Source organism: Macrotis lagotis, chromosome 3 (genome assembly GCF_037893015.1).
Source record: "Macrotis lagotis isolate mMagLag1 chromosome 3, bilby.v1.9.chrom.fasta, whole genome shotgun sequence".
Classification (NCBI taxonomy): Eukaryota; Metazoa; Chordata; class Mammalia; order Peramelemorphia; family Peramelidae; genus Macrotis; species Macrotis lagotis.
This window is the reverse complement of record NC_133660.1, coordinates 275924823-275949020: the sequence shown is the minus strand read 5'-3', so window position 1 is coordinate 275949020 and position 24198 is coordinate 275924823.

Below are 24198 nucleotides of genomic sequence, written 5' to 3'. Positions count from 1 at the left end.
GGGGGGAGACATCCTTGCCTCAATTTGGGGAAACAATAGTGGTGGCTTCTCATGTGAGTGTCCTAGGATGGGTAAGAGATGCCTTCTCAGGATGAGCATCCAAAAAGCCCAGAACCAGCATGGTGCTCTTTGAAACACTCTGACCAGAAAGATTCAGCCACCATGGAGGCTGAGGCATGGAGGAATGGGGTCCCTGGTTCTACCATCTGACTCCATGTCTTGAGTCCTGATATCTAGCAGGCTCCCTGCTCACACTGGCCTTTTCTCAGAAACCTGGAAGCCCCCTCCTTGCTGGTGGCGAGGACCTTGGGCTGGCACTTGATCACCCAGGTCTGGATCTCCCCAAGGACTCATCCAGGCCAACCCTAGTCCAACAGAGGAAGATTAGTGCTCTGGTAGACGTAGCTCTCCAGAGTGGGAGCGGTTCGTGGGTCAATGCTCCATTCAGACATCTACTCTCACTTGGTGAATCCCAGGCACAGCTTATCTCCTGCCCCAAGGGTCCCCCTTTCATGCTCCCCAAGAATGGGCCAGAGGACAGAGGCCTGGGCATCCACTCCAACACATGCCTCTCTACTTGCTGCAACTAAGGTTGAACCACATCCTCAACTTCCCACCATACTCTGAGTTCAGTAGTTGAGGGAATCCTCTTCCCCACCTATAGGGTCCTGGCCTCATATCTACAATGTCATCCATTCTGTTTAAGAATCTATAAATGTCAAGGACCAGAAGAGACCCAGAAAGAACAAAGCTCTGCCCGCAGGGAGAATATGGGCTAGTGCAGGATCTCCCACTCAACTGATCATATTCATTAGACTGAGACCAAGTACTAAGAAGGAGTCAGAGAGACCTGACAGAATCATGGCAGGTAAGGTCCCTTCTAGCTGGGAGCCCCTCCAAGACTGTTTGCTCAGCAGGCAGGGGTCAGGCTAGATTAGGTTGGGACATGTGGGTCCTCAACCTGTGACTTGGGAAAGCCCCCTCTCATTTCTGTGTTCTCTCTCCTACCTCTCAAGCTCTGCGTTCTTCCCAGTCTCGACGTTCCATGTGGCCAAGTCTCTCTCCCTTCTCACATCCCATAGATCCCATTCTAAGGTCCCTCCCAAATGATAGTCTATGATCTCTGCTCAGCAGCTTCTTCCAGTTTGATGTTCCCTATTCTATGTTCTAAGTTCTTTCTCAGCCCTGGCATTCAATATTCTTTGTTTCAAGGGCCTTCTCAGCTCTGAAATGTCATAGTCTAACATCCCTTTCTGCATTCCATGTTCTATTGTCTAAGACCATCACTACTCTGACATTGTTTTTGTCTGTGTCCATGTTCTCAGGTCCTTCTTAGCTCTAAAAGTCTAGGTTCTGTTCCAAAAGATATCCAGATCATAGTTCCAGGATCTATGTTTCAAGGTCCCTTTTAGATCAGAAGTTCTTTGTTCTGTCCTCTCAATTCTCTCCTCACTCTGACGTTCCATGTGGTAAGGTCTCTCCAAGGGCCAGTCTTCTTAAGTTCCAAGGTACCTCCCCACTCTAACGTTCCACATTCTATAGGATACTCCCTAGCTTTCACATTCAAAATTCTTGGTTCTAAATACTTTCCCAGCTCTAAAATGGTCTTAAGGTCTTCTCTAGTTCTAACATTTTATGAGACCCTCCATTTTGTTGGCTTTCCAGCAGATGTGACATTCCATTTTCCATGTTGCAAAGTTCTCTCTAATGTGACATTCCTTGTTCTAAGTTCAAAAGACCCCCATAGCTTTAACATTCAGTATTCTATGTTCTCAGAGCTCTCTTAGCTCCTAAATATCATCTTTTGAAGGTGTCTCAGCTGCCATTTCCCATTCTCTGTTCTGAAGTCTATCCATGTTCTGACATTCCAGGTTGAAAGGACTCTCCCAGGTCTGATAATCTTGATTCAGGGTTCTGAGTCCCCCCTGGCTCTAACATTCTGTCATATAACCCAAGAGCTCTTCTAGCTCTGCCAGTCCACCTTGGAAGTTCTCTCCCAGTGCAAGGTCTGTCCCAACTGTAATAGTCCATGCTATGCATTCTAAGTCTAGATGTTACATTCCATGGTCTACTTCTGAGAGTCTTCCACTTCTGGCACTCCGTGATCTAATCTCTCTGCCTGGTGTCTTTGTCCTAAGATCTAGGCTGCCCTCCGGCACGGCACCTTCTGCTGTTCCATGGTCCCTCTCAATTGTCTTAGGGTTTGATGCCTTAACCTCCTAGTCAAGGGTACAGATCTAAATTCAATAATCTTCACTCAGAAGCTTCTGTCAAGAACCCTTTCCTTTCATTGGTCTGACCAAGTCCCCAATGGTAACAGATGCATTTGGGGGAGAGGACAGTCTGACTGAAGCCATGGCCCCCAACCGAGGACTCTGGGTCTCCACCTTCCACCAACCCTTCCCATGGAGGGCCCTGGCTACAATAACACAGAGCCCAGAGATGAGAATGAAGTGTCCTTATTCTCCAGAGCTTACAAACTAGCTAAGGACACAAAGAATAGACCAAAGCTGCCATGATGTGAGAAAACAGGGAACTGCCAGTGCCCCCAAAGAGTGGTACAGAGAAGGGATGACTCAGGGATGCAGAAGGAAGTGAGATTCCTGATCCCGGTGGCTTTCTGACGACAGTGGCGATGTCTACGAGGCCCCCAAAACTGGGGGGGCATAGGACAGCATAGGGGGGAACACATGCTAGAAGAAAACTTGGGGTGGGGAAAAACAGGGTTAGACCGGAGATTTTCTCATCCGGTGGGCCGGGAGGAGAGGAGCCTGGCCCCGAATAGCCCCCAGCTGCAGCTTGCTGTCGATGTCATCCTGCAATCATGTTACCAGGACCCTCGAGATGTCAGAGAGTAATTCACAGCTGTGTTCCCCGGCCTTCTCTCCTTTTCCTCAAATCCCTCGTTTTTGAACACACCCCAGAACAACAGGGGCTTAGCCCGCCCCCGGAGACATTCAAAGCTCTAAACAATGCAATTATCTCACTCTCCCCATGCACGGGGGGCGGGAGAGCCCCCTAATAGAAACAAAATGTCGCTTTATTTATGTTTTTAATTTTAATTTTGGCCTGGGACCAGGATGATAATACATCTCCCATCAGCGAAACCCTGAAGGAAAGCACAACTTGGGGTTGGGGAGGAAGACAGAAGAGGGGCTCTCCTGTCCTCCCCTCCCCAGTCACAGCCCACTCCCCAACTGCCCCCCGAAAAGAGCACACGCTTCTGCCAGACAATTCTGCTCGGAGAGCCCAGGAATGGGACTTGCTCCTCGCTGCTCCTTGCCATGACTTGGGAGCTTGTTGGCCTCATGAAGCAGTTGGATTCAAGTTTAATTACTGGACATCAATCATGATGCAGAGCAGCTCCCTCCGAGAGATGCAGGAATGTCCTGTCCGTGGTGAGCATTTGCAAAGGCAGAATGAAGGCCGTTCCCCCTCCCCGGCCCCTCCATCGCAAAGGTGAATGCGCGGGCACAAGCCAGGGTCCGAACGAGCAGGACGGCCACCCGAGCCCAGCCTTGTCCCCTAGCCCGTGGACCAAGGGCCTGACCGGCTCTTCTCCCATAGGAAACAGTCCCTTCTCCTTGATGGGCTCTGGGCACTCCAGGGATCCCCCTCCAGTCTGGTCCCCCACTCCTGACCTGATGGGCCATCCCCTCCCCTCGCTCACTCCCCTCTCACCCAGCTCTCAAGGGCTAACCCAGGTCCAATGGCCTTTGGGAATCACCCAACTCAAGTCATGGCTCCCTTGGAATTCTCCAGTCATTGTCTTCCTTCTCCTCCTCACCCTTCTGAGCCCAAATTCTACCAAGCACCTCCTGGGCACCTCTTAGGAGATTTCCCCTGCCTGCACCACTTCAAGGGGAAAGACATGGTGAGTCCCCCAACCTGGCTCTGAGGGTCAACGTCTCTGCTTCCCCACCCCAGATCAGAGCCCTGCCTCCTGCAGATTCATCTAGAAATGAAGCCCAGGTCTCTGCAGCAGCTGTGGAGCTTGGGGCCATGGTCTTCTCTCCTGAAGCCTCAGTTTCTCTGGGTATAAAATAATCCTTAAGGATGGCATGGTGGTCCTCCGAGAGGGGCCACAGTCTGAGATCCCTCGAGAGAAACACTGACTCCCTGGGGGTGGCATCTTCCTTAGGGTGGCCTCAGTGGACAAGGTCCAGGTCTGGGGGGAGTGGACGGCTCATTCATTCAGCCAGCCCCACTCCACACCTTGCACTGAGCCCCAGTTGAGATGCTGAGTGAGACCCATTCACAGACAAGGGGGAGCCTCTCTCCTCCCCTCCTCTGCCATGAACCCCAAGCAGCCCCTGCCCGTGGAGGGAGCAGCTGGGAGCTGACTGGAGGGTCAGGAGAAGTCATCAGTGAGCTCCAGGCTAGGAAGGGACCCAAGGGCTCTTCTGATCCAATCCACCCATTTTACAAAGGAGGAAACTGAGGCCCAGAGAGGGCAACCAGGCTTCCTGAGGTCCCACGAACAGTGGAGATAGAGCCGGGCTTTGAAGCCCGCCTCCATCTCTGTGGTATGGTGAGAGTGGGGAAGAAGGCTTCCCCCATGGCCACCATGGCCTCGCTGCTGGGCTGGTGGGGGAGGCCCGGGCTCAGGAGCAGGTGCCCCAGGCAGACTGGGAGGAGGGGCCGCCGTGGCCTGCCGGCTGGGTGGGCTGCCTGGTCCTCCTGCTGCTGCCCCAGAGGCTGGGCCTCGCCACAGACCTGGCCTCACCACAGACCCAGACTCTCCCTGGTCTCTACCCAGCCATCCCATGGTCAGCAGGACTCCCCCTCAGCCCTCCCCACTTGAAAGCAGAAGACAAAAAAGGCAATATTTTCTTGGGCTTCAATAAGGGGGTAGGAAATAAAAGGGCCAGATTAGAAAAAGGAGCAAGTGCTCAAGCAGGGAGGGGAGACCACAGCATGGGCGTGCAGGCCAGCTAAGAAAACTCCTGGAGATGGGTAGGGGTCAAAGGCCAGATGGCCATCTCCTGGCCAGAGGGCCCCCCAACCATCCCTGCCAAGCGAGAGGCCACCCCTGGTCAAGCTGCCTCTCCTGGGCCACAGAGGGAGAGGGGATAGGCCCCTCGGGGCTCCGGCCTGAGGTGGCTCACCTGGCTAGGACCCTTCCAGGTCTGGGCATGACTTCCTTCCTGGGGGGGGAAGCTCCCCAAGGGCAGGGTCTGCTCAGTTCTGTACCCAGGTCCCCAGGCCAGAGCAGAAGTCTGGGGGTGGCTGGCCGGCCCGGGCCCAGACTGGTGGGCAGAGGGCCAGCATGGGGCCGGCCGGGCGGTCGCCACCTGTGCACCCTCTGGATTTTTCCAGACACCTTGTGAAAGGCCATTTGTGTGCGGCCCCGGCTCGGGTTTCCCCCTGAAACATTTTCCATGGCTGAGCATCTCCGGGCGTCACGTCCCAAGCGAGCCCAAGTTTCCTTTGGCTCGGGCCCGCGGCTCGGCGGCTTCGGCGAGCAGACGGGGCGGCTGGGCCCACAGAATATGGGCCTTCACTGCTTCTGGGGAGAGTCAACATTGGGATGGAAACAAGTGGGGGCCGGCGGCCTCGGCCAGAGGCCGGAAACTCCGGCGGGGATGGCTGCCAGGCCAGGATTTTCCAGCCCGGCCGCCTCCAGAGGTCTCCCAGGAGTCACTGGCTTTGCTCTGGGGGAAACACCGGGACCCCCATTTGGAAGGGGGCGCTTTGGCTCCAAGGTCACCCTTCTGCAGCCTCCTGCCCAAGGATGGCGATGAAGACAGCCCTGCTAGGGGATCTGGTGGGGAGCCCCGTCACTTCTCCCCTCTTCCACTGGGGGGCAGGCAGGGCTGGTCCTTGTGGACCTTCATCCCCATCCCTGGACAGAGGGTGAGCCTGGGCTCCTCTCTGACCTCAGTTTCCTGCTCCCCCTCTTAGTCTAAACAGAATCCTTGAGGAGACCCCTGATTCTGTGAACAGGAAGAGCCCTGAGCCCCCAGACCCACAGAAGGGCCAAGGTTGCCACCTCCTTGGCCAGACAATGCCGGGTCCCCTCTGGCAGCCCCTTGTCTCTCTGCACAGTGACCAGCCCCAAGCTTCCACCTTTGGCCAGGCCAAGGGGACTTCCTCTCTGGCCATCTCCTCCCAAGTCCCAAGAAGCATCCACCCAGAGACAGCCATGCCAGGGCAGCTTCTCCCCGAGGACCCCCGGGCGGCCCTCACATCTCTCCTACTCTCCAACCATCTTGATTCTCTCCTAGGAAACGGGGCACCTACACTCCTCTCCCAGACAAGATGGATGGGCGCAATGGGAAAGATCTAATCCACCTCCTCCACCCCACACAATTAACAGAAGGGGAAACTTAGGTTCAACAAGGGCCACCCTGGTAAGACGGAGCCAAGGAGGGATCCGGAGCCAGGCTCTGCTCCAGCTCCAGTCATTGCCCCCCCCCCACTTGAAGTAAATGCCACTCATTAAACCAGGGACCATCCTGTCCCAACCTAAGGAAGTCCAAACCCAGAAAAAGACTAGATTTCCAACGAGCCTCCTCAGCTTTTCCACCTCCTCCTTCCCTGACCATGTAGACGGAGCCTTCTCTTGAATAAAAACTCAGAAAGAAAAAGCCACCAACTGGCCTTCCATGTGTGACAGGTATGACCTAGTCCCTACCCGTAGCCCCCCACCTCTGCTATCCACTCTCCTTTGCAAACCCAGCTCCATGCCAGGAGAGCCACTGAAAGCGGGCATGCCCCACCCATCATAACCATCTCGCTCAGGGGCCAATGTCACTGTGGAGCAGAGGGGGCTGGGTGACCCACTGCCTGGTCAGGCCCCCGGCACTGGCGCCGCTCCCCAGCTCACGGGGCTTACTGGCCAGGGTGTGGGCATCGATCTGTCCCCCAGCTAAGACTGCTTGCCTGGGGAGAGCCCCGAGACCCAGCCTCCACTCTCTACATTGTCAGGACGCTGACCAGGGAGCTCAGGCTTCAGTCGTGGGCCCCAGAGGTCCCCAGCAAAGATCTGCCCTGCCCCCAACTTGGGGGCTTTCCTGCCAGCACCTGGTGGATGGCAGCAAAACCAGGATGGATGCCAGGGAAGCTGAGCGGCAGCAGGAAGTGGGGCACCAGTCCCCCCAGGGGTCGCAAGGGCTCAGAGCTGAGGGGGCCCCTTTCCCCCAGGGCTCATTCTATCAGAAGAGCAAATTTTCTGGTCAATCCTGGCTCTTTGGGTGGTCTGGGAGAAACAGGCTCTTACAGACATCGAAACCACAGCAGGGTCCATCCATGCCCCATGCGGCCCCCTCAGACCAGACAAAGGGCCTTCCCCCCAAACCCCCCAGCATGAAGCAGGAACGACACTCACTGGGAGATGTGCGTGATCGGGGCCAGCAGGGTCTCCCCTTCCAGGTCCAGGTCCTCTGCAAAGCTGTTGGTCCTTAGGAAGTGGCCAGGGTTCACCTCCAGGGAGGAAGGGCTCTTCTTCACTGGACACAGGGTGGGCAGGAGAGGGGAAGGTCATTAGGACACCGCAGACCCCGCCAGCCATGCTCCCCCAGACCACACTCCCACTCTCACGCACACTCAGACATACCCTCACACACACATACACACCCCCCTGAAAACACACAGAAACCACACTTACACTCTCACTCAGATATCACACACACACACACACACACACACACACACACACACACGGGTATCCCACTTTAGTCAACCTATAAAACAATCATGAACCCCAGCTATGACCAGTCCCTGTCCTCAGGGTGCTGACTTTCTAATGGGAGGGACATGAATTGCTCCATATGAAAAAGGTGTAAGAAACCAGAGCCTTCCACCTCACCAATTGACCCTGGTGGGAGCTTTGCTGGGAAGCCAGTGGGGTGTCAGAGAGGAGGTAAAGGAGTCCAGGCAAAGGTGCAGAGATGGGAGCTGAGGCATCTTGGGTGAGGGGAGGCCATGAGGAGGCTGCTGTGATAAAAGTGCATGTTGTGTATGTGGAGGTGAGAGGGCCCTGAGAAGACAGAAGGGGCGGGCAGGGCTCCTCCAGCTGCGAGCACCTTTCACCAACCCCAGGGGACAGGGACTGGCTCTGATTTATTGAATAGAGGCAGCTATGTGACCGAGGGGCTTCATGGGGGTGGGGAGAGAAAAGTCAGTTGATGCCACCATAGCTGTGAACTGGCGGGATCAGAAGGGTGGGTGGCAGTGAGTGCCCGTCCTGGAAATTCAGAGCATGGGTGTGTGTGTGTGTGTGTATGTGTGTGTGTGTGTGTGTGTGTGTGTTGTGAATCTGTGTGTATCTGTGCATGAGTTTATACAACTCAGTGTGTGAAAATTTGGTTCTATGTGTCTGTCTACGTGTGTACATTTAAGGTGGGGAGAAGAGCAGGTGGTCTCTCTCAGTCTCCGGGTAGCAGGCTCCCCTTCATTTGGCTCTTCTGCTATTTCCTTAAAATGTACAAATGGGGGACCCCATCATTCCAAGCAGCTCACAATGGGAGTGGAGGAAGCAGGTGTGTCTATATAAATGAGGTATGTCCCCAGGGCGCCCTGATGGACTTTTTCATGGGACTCTCCTGAGCCTAAGAGGCCCCCCCGCACCTTCCATTTCAGTCCATTCACACAATCCAAAGCTTTATCAACTAGAAACCTATTAATCAGGGGGTGCCCAGGTAGCTCCCCAGCACATAGACACAAGACCTCTCAAGCCCAGCCATGATCAGGCCTAAGCCCAAGGAGGCCTCCAGACCCCAATGGGTCCCTGATGGGACAAGACTCCCAGATGATCGGAGATGTGCTGCCCTGAAAGAACTGGGGGACCCTGCAAGGAAGAAGAGAGGATTCTAAAGAGGAATGTGGGGGATTCTAGAAGGAGAGGCGGGGAGGGGGGCTTTGGGGCTGGAGGAGAGTTGGCGGGCGTCCCAAGCCCAAGGAAGGCGTGATTGACAAAACAGCCGAGAGATTAAGAGCAGAGCCGGGGCTGGCGGGAAGCGGCCCCCTCCAGTCCCGAGTGAAGGGCAGCTGGCTATCCCAGTCCCTCAGACACAGAACAGCCCACCGCCAGGACGAAAGGCAGTACCCCTCCAAGTCTCTGACAATCTGCAGGACCCAGAGTGAGGCCTGACAGAAGAACCCAGGCCTGACAGGAGTGCTGTCACTAGCGGGGTCGGCCCAAGGTTCTGGATTCCAGCCACCCCCTCCTCAGGAAACCAGAGACCTCATCTGGCGGCCGAGCATTCCAGGCTGAGCTCATCCTCTCCCCGGCCGGGTGCGCACCCCCGCCCTCCTGTCCTGGCTCTGGCTAAGCACCCCAAGTCCCAGGCTCATCCTAATTCTTCCCAAGCGATGGGTCACCTTGAAGTGCCCTCAGACCCCCCCCCCCATTTTCTCTGCCTTCCTCTTCCCTCCCACCATGTCTTGGCTCCCAGATCCAGCCTGGACTAAGTGAAAAACAGCTCCTCCAAAACAACTTCCATGAAAAAATGATCTGGGGCTTGGGGAGAATGGACGATGATGCCCTTGGTGAAGAGAAGGCTCCACTCCCATCCCAACATACAAACACGCACATACAGCATACCTGGTTGGCAACTTGGTGCCTGAGACACTGAGGGGTACCCTGAACTGAGGTCTTCCTGACTCCCTAGATGAGCCTCCCCAACAGTCTCAGATCCTCCTTTGGTGCCAAGTCATCAGGAGGCAACCTGGGGTATGGCAAGAATGTGGGCTCTGTGACCTAGACTACATCCTTTCCTCTCCCATCCATAAAATGGGGAGTCTTGGAGGGATGGTCCTGAAGCTTTTTTCCAGTTCAAAATCTATGATCGTAGGACCCTCTCCTCCAAATGCACAGTGGTTTCCTTTTATCTCCCAGAATCTCCAAGCTGGAAGGGATGCAGGCAACATGGTGTCCAGTGTGGCCCTTCAGAGGATCCCTTACTGTCCCAATCCCCAAAGGATGTCTCAGGGATCAGGGTCCCAGTAGCTGCCCAGGATGTCCCTTCTTCTTTGGGTAGCTCTCCTGGTCAGGAAACTTCTCCTGACACCCAGGCTTCCCAGTTCAGCCTCCTGGGGTCAAGCAGAATAAATCTAATCTCTCTCCCACATGAAGGACCTTCACACACTTGGGTTCCTTCATGCCAGGTCATTCAACCGATTCCGGAACATCCTAGTCTTGGAGTTTTGTCCTGTCCATCCTGGTTTCCTTTCCCTGGTTGCTCCCCATTTCCTCAATTCTCTTCCTCCAATGTTCATGCCCATGTTTGGGATGTCATTGAATAGCACATGACCCAGCCTTAATTCATTCATTCATCACTCCATTCAATAGACCACTGATTACATTTCCATTCTTTGTGAAGCATTATGCTAGGTCCTGGATGGACCTGAGGGGCTTAGGACCAGGATGGAAGGGAGGAAGGTAGATGGGACTACACATACCTAGAGTAGATAGGAAGGTTCTCATGGATCACAGACAAAGAAGATGGATGGAAAAGTAATCATGGACCATAGACAAAGAAGGTGCATGATAAGGTGATCATGGACCACAGACAAGGAAGGGTGGGTGGGAAGGTGATAGTGGACAAGAAAGGGAAGGTATGCGCCCTCATTCTCAATGTTGACACTGTGTCCAATTTCACCAGAAAGGGCAGAATAAAGATGGATAGCTGGAGAATGGCCCCCAGTATGGGCCAGGAAGAGTTAGAGCCTTCTCTGTTCTGCATGAAGTTGGATCCACTGACCTAGGTGAGGCATGATTTCGAGTCCTGAATGACCTAGCCCAAGGGATGACCAAGTCACTCACTGGCAGTGACTTCTGAGAGAACATGAACAATAGAAGAAAGAGGACAGGACTAGGGCAAGGTTAGACAATTTTAGACAATTTTCTAAAAAAGAAAGGGAATCAGTGAGCTTGACTTGAATTCCAAAGAATGCCAAGGTAAATTCTAGTCTGGGTGATTAAAGCACTGGTTACAGCAGTGGCCCAGAGTCGACACGGCTTTAGCAGAGTCACCTCCCTTTATGACCAAGTGGTTGACCAAGCAGATGTGGAATCTTCAGTGGCTCTCATTCCTCTTGATTTTAGCAAAGTCTTTGATAAAGTTTTTCTTATGGAGAAGATAGAAAGAGGAGGATAGCAATTAGATGGATTTGGAATTGTTCAGGAGGCAATAGAGACCCTTTGAAGGGCTTATGGTAGAGAGTGGGTCTGGTCAGCTGTGAGTCCATAGAGGGTCATTCTGGTTGCTGTGGTTAGGATGGATTAGAGGCAGTGGGGGATTGGAGGGAAGGGAATACAGAGAGACCGGGGGCAACTGTTGTCTATGGTTGGGTGAATGAACATTGGAACATTGGAAGCAAGGTCAGAGTGAAAAGAGACAGGAGATTAACTACCTGAGGAGGGGGCTGGAAGAGGCAAAAGGGGTTCACAGACATACACACACTTGGAGGTACACAGTGCCCATGTGCCTGTTCACACACACATGGGCAAAACTCTTCCTGTTTGCTAGAGAAGAAAGGACAGAAGGGGCATTGCCCTGGTGTGAGGGTCAGGGAACAAGGAAGAATGGGATCGTGGTTGGGGGGGGCAGGAGGCCTAGGCCACTGGGAAGAGATTTGGGACCCAATCAGCTAGGAGGACAGGTCCAGGGATGCCTACCCTTAACCCCAGGCTCCCAGAAGCTCTGGAGGGGGTACCAGAGCCTGAGAACACGGAACATCCTGGCATGGTGGCCCAGCTGCCAGGCATGCCCAGTCATCCCCAAAGGGCTGCAGAGAGTATTTGGTTCTCAGAGCCCCCCAGACAAGGGGGAAGGATGAAGGCCCCTGGATACCGGGACAAACAAACAAGAGGCCCACCCTAAGTGGAGCCCCTGCCGCCTCCTTGCCGGCTGTCTTCTCACCAAGGAGAACAGGGTCCAGCTCCCCACCTCACACAAGCATCAAAGCGATTAGTGAGGGAGGAGTTTGCCAAATGTCTCCAGATGTTCTCAGAACTCTTAATGGGGAAATGAGTTACATGCGTCAGCCTTGAGAAGCGGGCCCCAGGGGCCCGACTCCCTAAGCCCCACATCTGCCTCAGGCCCTCTCTCCCACGCCTCCCCAAGGAGACCCTCTCAGAAAACCTGGCTTTTTCCAAGCAATGGGCTTAGGCAAGAAAGCCGGCTGAGACCCTGGGAATCTGGGAAATGGAACAGGATGGGGGAGGGGGAGAGGTGGGAAAGGGCTGAACTCGGGCTCCAGAGGCAGTTGACCCTGCCACTGCCGAGCCAGGCAGTGGGACCAGCCTCAGTTTCTGATTCTGTAAAATGAGGGGGCTGGTGTCTTGGGGTCTTTCTGAATCACCGACCCCTGCCGAGGGTTTTCAAATCAAGAGTGGAAGTAGGCCAGAGCCAAGGAAAGGCTTAACTCAAAATGACTTTAATTGATGATGTCACAAGTAATGAAGACGGGCCGGCTTAGTCAGAGAGCGGGAGAAGAGGGCAATGCTCCGGCTGCTGCCTCCACTAGGCTGGCCTTCATCCTCCACTCTGACATAATGAGGGAGAGAGCCGGCAGGAACCTGCTCCAGGAAAGGGTCCCCTGGCGCTGGTCCTGGCCCAGGGCCCAGTCCAGGTCTGGTCTCCATTTGGCTCTGGCCACACGCTCAGGCTCATCCTGACAGGTTTTACGTGAGGGTGACAGTCAAAGCCAGGTTGACACCGGAGGAATTTACCAATCATTGAGGAAATGTCTAAACAACAAGTCTGACTCCCATGGAAAGAGGGAAGCATGTGGTCTGTGTTAAGAGTACTTCTGAGTGAGTCAGACAGCTTCCCAAGGACAGGGAGGCCAGGCCCCAGCATGGCCAGCGCCCGCACCACCAATGTGGGCCATGAAGGCTGGGGGCTCCGACCCGCCCCCCCCAGTGAATCCCGCAGTGAGCTGTGTTCTCTGCTCCTGAGCTTGGACTCAAGGAAGGGCCCCAACCAGAATGGAACCTGGGGCTCATGCACTCAGTCCTAGGGGAGGAATGAAGATATGCCTGGGGTCCCACAATGGTACCAGAGTCCTCCTGTTGGCTTTCCTCAGGAGCCTCGCTAGGGACCTGGGAAGCTGGGAGAATGGGGAGAATTCCCCCTTTGGAACAGCCACAATGAGCCCCTGGCCCTCCGATTCCAAAGTCACTCCATCTTTGAGCATCTCTACAGGCTGTGAGGTGGACAAGACAGGGCAGAGATCTCGAACCCTATAGGATGGCGGAGGAAACTGAAGGGAAGCATGGGAAGTGACTTCGGGGTTAGGCGGACTATGGAGTCTTGGCATCTCTGCTCCAAAGTCCTAGGATCAGAGAATCCCTGAAGGTTAGGACTAGTTCGTCCCTTTCAGAAGTTTCAAAACCCCAGGGCTGGTGCTTCATGAGGGTCTGCTGACTGACCACCTGAGAAGATGTGCTCCTGAAGGTCCCCCAAGGCTCCCCCAGGGTCCCATCTCCTCCCGGCTCCATCAGCTGCAGTCACCCTCTCCAAAGGGGCCCCTATTTCCTGTGCCTACGATTCCAAGCTCAGATCAAGATGGAAGCCTCCCATGGCAGAGCCCATGAGTGATCAGAAGAAACCTCCTGCTGGGCCAACTTCCTCAGCCTCTCCTTGGCCAGGCGGTGCCTGAAGGTATACCTACCACTCACGCATACCTGAGCCCAGGCTGCCAAGAAGGACAAGCATGTCATAGACGTAGTCTATGGGCAAGACGGGCTCGCGTTCCCTGCCCCCCTACCCCACTAGAGAAACCTGATGGTGATATGCCAATTTGTCCAAGGGGAAGGAGAAACTCTGGTCACAAAGGAGGCTCAGCCTGGTCTATATTTCTCACATCATTAACATTCCATCAACATCACTAACGACTTAATAACTCCAAAGAGTGTCAATGGACAGACGTCATCTCAGCCTGTTCCTCATTCACCAAGATCACTGGGGATTTTTCTCTCCCTGGGTAAACATGGAGGGCTGCCCTCCCAGAAGGCCTCTTTCATTGTGCCCACCCTCTAGTCATTAGCATTTGCAAAACCCTATCATTTGCATGAAGAGAATAGGGGAGCTGATGAATGATGAATGGGGGAGGGGGGACTTTCAGGCATCTGTCCAGACAGTCCCCCTTTGTGCAGAAGCCATTGGGCTCTGGGGAGGGTGCATCGAGGGGCCCCTCCCAAGGGCTGGAGGGGCCCACAGAGGCAGCAGGTATGGGTGGTGAAGCCTCCAGTCTGTTAACAAGTGTTGTCACCATGTTTGGGCTCTAAAATACAAATTGGATTTGTTTGGCCGGCAGTGAGGCAGCAGGGAATGGGGGCAATGGAGCACTGTGGGAGTGAGGCCTTTGTCCAAGGACTTCCGGCCTCTCCGCCTTCAGCCTGAGAATGAAATTGGGAGCAGATGTGTGTGGCTGCAGGCTCGGTCTCCCCGGTCCCCAGGGGCCCCAGGCAGCCAGGGGCTGCTCGGGCACACAAAAGAGCCTGCCATGCCTGTCATAAGAGTCTTTCTTTTCTCGCCATCCAGGCCGGTTATCTAGCTTGTGGGGCTTGCAGTCTTGGAAGAGTTTGGAGGTAGAGGGGCTTTGAAGGCCAAGCCAGAGGAGGAAAGAGAGGAAGGAGGTGGGGAAAGGGAAGGTTCCACAGGGGAAGCATTGACTCTGGGTGCCCCCAGAGAACCCCAACACCATCTCTTCTAAAGCTATTCACATTCTGGCTTCGAGTCCACCTTCAGACACAGTGGACGGACTGTTCCCACCCACCCCGGGGCCCCATTCATGAGGGAGATAGCATCGGATCCAAAGGCTGGCGAGTGGAGGGGAGAGCCGGACTCTGGTCCACATCATTTAACCAATAAAGAGCTTCCTTCTGACAAGTGGAGCCTTGTTCGCCCTGCTCCTCAAAGGTTTTAAATACATCCAATCCAAAGGAATGATTGTCTCATTAGCAAAGATTTCCAAAAGGAAGCCAATGGCTCAATGGCGGGGACTCACACAAAACATTTTGTCTTGGGCTGTTAAGACAGCCCAGTGTTTTCAAAACATGTCGATCTGTGACTTTTATGGGAAGGAGGCTGCCCAATGTGGAGGCTTTCCCAAACATTTCCTCAATGCTGCTTCCTACCAGGCCAGGGGGTTGTAAATATTTTCCTCGCACTCAAACAATGGTTTTCACCAACATTCATGCCTCCTTGAAGCAGAATGGTGTGACTGGCATTCTGAACCACAGCCCAGCTCTCACACGACCAACTGCCCAAAGATAAAGCACGGCGAATGGGACTGACACCCCATCTCATCCACTTCTCAGTTCAGAGTGGGGAGGGAGCAGAGACAAAGAGAAGGGGGTGGAGAGAGTGAATGAGAGACACACACAGAAACAGAGAGAGACAGAGAGACAGAGACAGAGAAAAAGAGGGCAGAGACAGAAACAGACAGAGAGAGAAAAAGGGCAGAGAGAGACAGAGAGACAGGGGGGAGAGGGAAAGAGGAAGAAATACACACAAAGGCAGAAACAGAGAGAGACAGAGAGACAGAGAGAGAGAGAGAGAGAGAGACAGAGACAGAGACAGAGAGACTGAGACAGAGAGAGACAGAGAGACAGAGAGGAAAGAGAGACAGAGAGGAGATAGAGAGGAGAGAGACAGGAGAGAGAGAGAGAGAGAGAGAGAGAGAGAGAGAGAGAGAGAGAGAGAGAGACAGAGACAGAGACAGAGACAGAGAGACAGAGAGGAAAGAGATAGAGAGACACACAGAGAGATAGAGACAAAGACAGAGAGAGAGTGAGTTGGTCATTGAGTCTCTGCATGAAGACCCCTAGGCAGTGGGATGAGCTGCTTCCCCAGGAAGCCCACTCCACAGATCATCAGCAATCCCAGAGACTAAGAAGGATTTCCTTCTTTCATGCCCCCACCACCCCCTCACTCCCCCATGCCTATCCACCCTGTGGCTCTTGGTTCTGCTGGCCAAGGCCAAGCAGGAGGAAGCCAATCCTTCTGGCCCAGGGCAGCCTGTCCCAGCCTGGTTTCTGGCTCTTGCATCTTTTCTGAATTTGCCTTTATGTGCATCTCTTACCAGAATTTTCATATCCATCGACGGAGAACTGGTCTGACTTTCTCTCATCCGTTATGTGGTCATAAGTGATATGGGGAACCGTCAGTGTCTTGTCTGCTGTACCAACCCCATTGTCCTTCTCCAGTTTGAATTTTTTCTTCTTTACCTAAAAGCCGCAAAATCCCAATGACCAGTTAGACTCACCTAGCTCTAATCACAGTGGGTGTCCCCCAGGCTGACTCTGGGCCTCTTCCTCCCCCATCAAAGGCAGGTCCCATGGTTCACTATGCCCCAAACTCACAGGTCCTTGGAGATCAAGCCTCGGTTTCTCTTCTGAGCTTTGGTATCCCTACACAAACAGCCTCTTGGCTATCAAACTGAAGTGTCTTATGGGTGCTTCAAACCCATCTTTCCTCAGACAGAATCGATAACCTTTCCCCTGGATTGTCCTCTTTTTCTGAATTTTCCTGGTGAGGTTCCAGGCTCCCAGCATGGCTTCTCTCTCTGACTCTTAGCTCAAGGATCACCCCTGGATGATTCCCCACACACACACATTTCTTCCACCATCCATCCATTCCTTCTCTCCACATAGATGCTCACAGCCCCCTAGACTGGGACCGCTTCATCTCCCTTCTCAAGTCTTCCAAGACCCTCCTAAGGGTTGTCCCACCAGATCCACCAGCCACATGGCTTTTGGCTGTATTTTCCTGTATCCCTCTCCTTCATAAACTCCAATGGCTCCCGATGAACTCCAGGATCAGCCAGAAAGGGGCTGGCCCTTAAACCTCTTCTTGTTGTGGCCCCTTCCTACCTTTTTTCAGAAACTCTGTTATCCAGGGAAACTGGCTTTCTCACTGTTCCTCACCCCATTTCCCATCTCCATGGCTTGGCAGCAACGGCTCCCCCCCTGCCTGGCTCTAGAACCCCTCATCTTGTTCAAGCCTGAGATCCCATCTTCTGCAAGAAGTCTTTCTGCTCCCCTGGAGGGTCACTATGTATCGAGTTCTCTTCTCTCTATAGACATATATAACACATGAAATGTCTCTGTTTTCAGCACCTTGGGGACAGGATTGTTTGGCTTTTGTCTTTCTATCTCTTGTACCAAGTTTTGGCCATCTAATGAATGTTTGCTGATTAATTGATTTCTGTAAAGGTAGGGAAAAATGGGGCAAGGATTCCCAAGTCCCCCATGGGTATTTCCAAAAGTGTTCAACAATCTTGAAGACAGACATCAGGTGGGCACACATCTGCACATGCTGCCCATGTTCTAGAGCAAAAAACCAGAACTGACCCACTTTGGAAAGCCCACCAGGTCGCCCCCACCAGCATGAAAGGAGATGAGGTTCATTACCATGACAGATTTCTTGGGTTTCGGACTGGGTGACATCAGGTGATAATTTCGGACAGGTTTTCTGATGTAAATCTTCCACGTTGAAGAATCAGGGTTCTCGGCTGCATAGCATCTCCAGGCTGTCTAAAATCAGTGACAAAGGAGACATCTGTCCATCCTGAATCTTTAGATACTCAGTGTTGTTTAAGGCACATATTCAGACTTTACTTCCTTGGTGTGGTTGGATAGATGGTTGAAGGAAGGAAGGAAGGAAGGGAGGAAGGATAAATGGATGGATGGGTGAGTAGATGGAGAGATGAAGAATGGATGGATGGATAGAATGATGAAGAAAAATAGATGAGTGAATGGGAAGATAGAATGATAGATGAAGGAAAGATTGATGAGTGAATGGATGAATGGATGGAAAAAGATGAGTTGATGGAAGGATAGGTAGATGGATAGATGGATGGATGAATGGATAGATGGGTTAATGGAAGGATAGATGAGTGATGGATAGTTGTAAAGGTGACAATTTGGGGACCAGCAGAAACTTTTAAAATTACATTATAAATTAATAATAAACAGCAATGGAACTAATTAAACTTGTCTTGTAACTATTTACATTTAACTTAATTAAATTCAATGCATAAAATGGCCTAAATTCTCAGCCCCACCCTGGAGTCCATTCCCATCAGATTTCTTTGTCTTTTCCTTCAGTCTCATTTACATTCCCTCTCATGTGGTCCCAGTCAGGGTGGACCATGTCGCCTTTGGTCTGCTTTAGTTGAGTTGTTCTTGGGATTTGGCTTTATTTCATAAAGGTCTGAACAGATTTCCTTATGTTTCTCACACTTAGTCTTAATTGCATTATAATATTCCATGACATGAATGCCCCACAATTTCTTTGACCATCCCTCCATTGTTAGACACTTGGGTTGTCTCCAGTTTGGGGTTTTTTGTTTGTTTTTGAACTTTGGGTTGGTTTGTTTGTTTTTTCAGTTACAAACACGCTATCCTGATGTTCTTAGATGAGAGGTTATTGAGGTGATGGTCTATATGGTGTCTGGGTATCATTTTGACCTATGGACATGCTGAGACCAAGAATATTGGTCAATACTGTCTCCTGGTATGGGAGAATTGATCTGACCCAGATTCTACTTCGACTTGAGGAAGGGTCTTCAGAAGCCACCAAGTCTAAAACATCATAGAAGAGAACTGTCCCCGAGTCTCCCAAAACCCCCAGTACACATGATGCCCACCATGTACATTAGAAGACCGATCCATTGGCTCGGGCATTCATTTCTCCTGAATCCCCTTCTCTCTTGCCATGTTCCAGACCTATTAACCTCCAATCTCCTACATCCATAATGGGAAAGCTTCTGCCTTTTAGATTTATAGCTTTTTTCACAGCTTGGTTCATGTGCCTTTCTATAGAGAAAATGTCCATGATCCTCTTAGCTCCCTCTTCAGACTGACACATCTTTCTGTGTCTGTCTGTCTGTCTGATGTATCCTTATCTCCCAGAAAATGCAAGTGCCCCTGAGGGCAGATAACATTCATTTGGTATCTGGAACCCTAACACCTAGCACAGGGCCTGGTGGAAAGCAGACATTTCTTAAATTGGGACAGGTCTAGGAAGATGGTGGTGCCCTCCACAGAAAGAGGAAGTTGGGAAGAGGAATAATTTAGGGGGTAAAGACAAGGAGTCCAGGTAGAGTGTCCAACGTGTCCATGTGGGGCCAACATTCCAGATTTCCAGCTTTGTATCATTCCTCCAAACTAGAGAAATCCAACCCAACTGCCCATGGATGAAGGGCATGGCCCCTGGTTATTGTTAAAAAGAGGCCCCTCAAGACCCTCTGAGGGTCTCTCCCTTCACCCCTCAATCCAAACCCAGCTTTGGGAGCCCCCACGCTCTGTCTGTGAGCTGGGGAAGCTGTAAGGCAAGTCACCCCATTCTAGTATATATGTGACAAAATCACACTTCAGCCTCCTGGTCACCCTGCCCTGGCAGATTCTAAACCCAAAGTTCCCCCCGAACCAGGCTAGACTTCAGAGGAAACCCTTTGGCTCTTCTCTCTTATTCCAATTTTGACTTTTCCCCTTCAGAAGATAGCAAATTTTCTCCAGGGATATCCTGCCACCCCTGCCCACTCTCCAGCCCAGGGGCTGTGCTCTAAAGACTGTGGGAAGTGATTCCCATTGTCTTTCATCCTCAGTCCAAACTTCCATCTTCAAATGACCAACATTGGCAGCTTTCTTTGGCCACAACCTTGAATGTGCCGTTACTGTGTGGGCCCCATCTGGCTGCAGGACTCTCAAATTCAAAGGGATGAGTGAGCCCATGTCCACTCTGACCCTAGTCAAGGTCTCCTAGGGAAGGAGACTGGAACATTCTCTCTGGCCCCATGACCACTCAGGCCCAGCCTCTGGAGAGAGAAGGTCCAGCTTTATGGCCCCAATTTATAGGCCTCTGAAAAGAAGCGTCAGAAGATGAGATCATAACTGTGTGCTAGGGAGGCAGTTCCAGGGCACTCTCACTCTTGCCAGGGCCTCTGATCTCCATGGTCTTTCTTTGTCCATGTAGGCTGTTGTAGACCAGATTCTTCTCCTGAATGGCCCCTTGAATCAAGCTGATGTGAAAATCCCAGTGTCAGATTGGGAACCCAAGAATTCATGTGGGACCATGTGGGACACGTGGGCCTGACTGGCAGCTTCAATGGGACTCCTAGTCCCAGGGCCACCAGGCTTATGATCTGGATATGGCTATGAATTAACCCACTTCTCTCCTAAGCCCTATTGGGGATTTTGAAAGGCCTCCAAAATTCAGAGTGCTTTCTTTCCTATCTATACAGACACTGGACTTTGGAGATGGGTTGTGGGGGGAAGGAAAGATGTCACCTGACCCCTGCCAAACCAAAAGAAAGGTCCCTTGGAAGATCTTTGCCTTGACCATCATCTTGATGGGTTAATTGAATGACTGCCCCATTTGCAAATTCAAAGAAATAATAAAATGGTGGGTGTTGGGTGTCCCTGCTGAAGGAGGCTTCATTTTGGCGTGTGAGGAATCCCCACTGGCCTTCTCTGGGTCTGCTTCCTGCTTGGTGAAATGCACTCAAATGGGAGGGGTGGGTTCTACCTCACTCCTCCCAGCTCAGGTCTCTTCCATTGTTAAAATCTTCAATGGCCTCAGGGACATTTCCTCAGCATCCCCAAGATGCTCCAGAGAAGCCTAGGCTAGGGAAAGTTGGGATGCCTTGTGTGGAGGGCAGGAGCTGCAAGCTCTGGGTCAAGTGGCCAGCCTTGGGCTGTTTGGAGATGGGCCGCTGCCCCCAAGTGAGCACCATTCTCTCCCTGGTGGCGATCTCCGGATGCCCGGGCCAGGCCTCTCCTAGTGCTTCCATAGCTCAGGGTGAAGGGTGTAGGTGCTTTACCTGAATGAGAGAGGCTGCAGCAGGGATCTGGCGGTTGAAATGTTTCTGCCTCTGCTTCTGTTGGACCTTAAGAGCAAAGCCGGAGCCAAGAATCCCCTGCAGGAGATAAGAAAGTCAGCCCCAGCTGCTGGGGGGGGGGGCAGACTTCCCTGACACCCTGGAAAAGGGGGCAGCCGTGGACACTGAAAGCAGACATCCACATACCGCAGGGAGGGCAAAGAAAGAGATGGCGAACACCGAGAAGCAAGAAGCAATCGTCTTCCCAATCCAAGTCTGAGGCACCTTGTCTCCATAGCCAATGGTGGTGACAGTCACCTGTGTAAAGGAAGATGAGGAGGCATCAGTCAGAGGCCCCAGCCAGATGGACAGAGGGAGGAGGAGGGGATGAAAGGGGGCAGCTCTTGTTCTGGAGGCCTGGAAGCCCTGGGACCACCATTCTAGAACCTTTGTGGCACCAAGACCTCCTGAGAGTCCATGGAAAAATTCCTAGACCATGGGGCTTCTGCCCTGACTCCCCCAGCCCAGTCAGTCCAGGGTTGACAGACCAGGGGGCCCCCCACCACCCCATGGGGCCCCAAAGGTCTCATTTCATTCTCTTTTCCAAGAGAGGAAAGTTAGAGCCCTTTTCAAGAGTCTGAGCCCTCTCTGGGTAGAGGCTAATCAGGGCAGCGGCTGCCTCTGGTGCCAGACTGAGGGAAGCTGCTCCTCTCAGACACAGCCTGATTAGCAACTTTCAGGGCCAGTTTCTGGCCAGTCTCTGCAGCCTTGGGGGGCCCCCACATTCAGATCCTGGGGCTCCTGCCTGAAAGAGCACCTTGATCACCCTAGTGACATGGTCTAAAGAGGATTCTTTACTAAAGTGGAAAATACATGGGCAGAAGACCAGCCCCTCCATTGGTGGGACTCACATCTCCAATCCAACCACAGCCTTCCTGGTGGCTCAGGGTCTAACACCACTGGTCCACAATGCAGTGTCCTATCCTTGACTTTGAACTCAGCTCCTGTGAGTGTGCCGCCTACTTTGGGACCCCGCCAATGCCTGAGGTGAGAGCTTGGGCCACCTCTGCAGAATGACCGCTACAGCTCCTTCCACTCTGGACACTATGGGATTCTACATTCCCCTGTTATTTCCTTGGGTCAGACCAGAAACCTTGTCCCTGTCCCCAAGCCCCTGCCCCCCTAGTCACTAAACCCTGAGGCTGCCTTGCCTCCATCTCTCTGAAAGGTAGACAGGTACGTGGACGGGCTCTCCTGATGCCACTTGCTAAAGCCTTGCTTCCCAAGGAGCAGAAGGAGATGTGTGAATGGGTCCGGGCTCACAGGTCTCTGATGGATCCCCACAACACAGCCTAGGCACCGTTTCTCCTAGCTGGTGGACATGGATGGGTCTGGCTGAGGCAACTATGCTCACATCCCCCCCAAAGGCCAAGAGAACCAATTTAATGGGTGCTAAATGGAAAATCCTTGAAGGATTCAAGCAAACAAATGGTCCTCCAAGAAGTGCCCCCAAAGGGCAGAGTGTCCCCTGCCTGCTCTGACAGCTCTCCTCCCAGATGGTCACTTCCAGGACAGGTCAGCATGGCCACCCTCTGGGGGAGGAGAGCCACTCCCATGCAGCTCAAATGAAGTTGGAACATTCACTTCATCCTTTGCAGAGTCCCTCCACAGACATCACACAGGGATAGAGGAAGAAGGGGAGCTGGGGGTCTGCTGGAGGGATGCTTGGGGGGGCAAGGACCCGCAGCAGCTGGCCATTGTTCTCCCTCTGCTCCCTGAGGAGAGTAGAGTACTTGGGTCCCCTTCCCTGGCTTCCCATTAGGGCCGTCTGCCCCAGCAGGGGGGGGGGGCAAGCACCACCTCCCTTGTCCTGAGAAAATGCTGCGCTTTTGCATTTTTTCTTTTTGGGGGAAAGTTGGATCCTTTGGGATGGGCCAGATCCTGCTGCTCTCTGCAGCTGCAGGCAAGGGGGGGGGGTCCTCCCAGCTCAGGGTCACACTCAGACTCTGGGACTGCCTGGGCTTGAGGGGAGGAAGGAGGGGGTCCCAGGAAAGCTCTGGTGTGTGCTGAGGAATGTCCCGGCCTCCTCCTCCTCCTCTTCCTGCCACAAAACATCTTCTGACCACTGTCTCAAGGTATCGTCTCCTTAGCCCTCAGAGAAAGGGTGAGGGTTTTGCCCCCTTTTGTTCTGCAGATGAGAAAACTGAGGCCAGAAAGTGTCTCAAGCTGCAAGGTGTGCTAGCAATCACCTTGCTTTACTTCTTCATTGTACATATGGGGACATTTTGTATATGGGGAAACTGAGGCCCAAAGAGAGGACTCCCTGGTGTCACAGAGCCCTGGACCCTGGACTATGGAGTACAGAAATGAATGGCTCCCCAAGGCTGTCCCTTAGTGCTTCCTGTGCTAGGCACTGATTTGTTAGGGAATCGCATCATCCCCAAGTGCAGGGTCTGCTCCCTGAGGTCAGGGATTGCTTCATCTGCATCTTTGCATCCCCAATGCCTGGAATACCCCAGGTCCCTAAAAACTGTTTATTGCTCACAGAGGCAGCTTGCCTCCCATCCAGAAGGAAGGAAGGGTGCTAGAGCAGATTGACTAAGTCAACATTTATCGAGCACCTCCTTACTTTTTATGAAATAGAGAGCTTGGAACGTCAGATCTAAGAAAGGCCTTAGAACATAGAACATGGAACAGGAGAGCCAGGACCTTGGCACTCCCCCATCAGAGCAGAGGACACAGAATTCCAGAGATGGGGGGGCCTTAGAGGGGCTCGAAGTGCCCCCCATGTTTCTAAGAAGGGAATGGTATTCTAGGACCAAGGACTCCTAAAACTGAGCTTTTGTCCCCCACCCTATCACATTGTCTCCTGTGGGTTCAGCATCTTTTCAGCCCCAATATTCTCTGGGGTCACTTAGGAGGCAGTAAGGTAGGGGCATGTGGGGAGCTGACCAGGCTGCTCAGGCCACTGTAGCCAAAACAAATGAGCTTATAAGAGAAAACCCCACCTGGGAAGGAGATAGGCACAGGATACATGACCAACAACTCACCCAGGGGCTCCCTAGGTCCCCAAGACTTGGGAAGAAGGGGCAGGGTGGTATCTACCCATCCCTAAGTCCCTCAAGGGCCTAGCCCATGACCTGGAGAGGTCAACTCCAAGGATGATGTCCTGAGGCCTGGAGGGGCCACCCCCAAGGACAATGCTCTGAGGCTTGGAAGAACCAACCCCAAGGACCATGGTCTTGAGGGGCCTCCTGGAAAAGGAGGCCTAGGGGCTGGAAGAGGCAACCCCAAAGATGATGTTCAGGGTCTGGAGGGGCCAACCCCAAGTATGATGCCCAGGGCATGTTCTTGAGGGGAAAAGGAGGAGGCCTAGGGGCTGGGGGTGCCTTTAAGGCTGAACTCCTCTAGGACATGAAG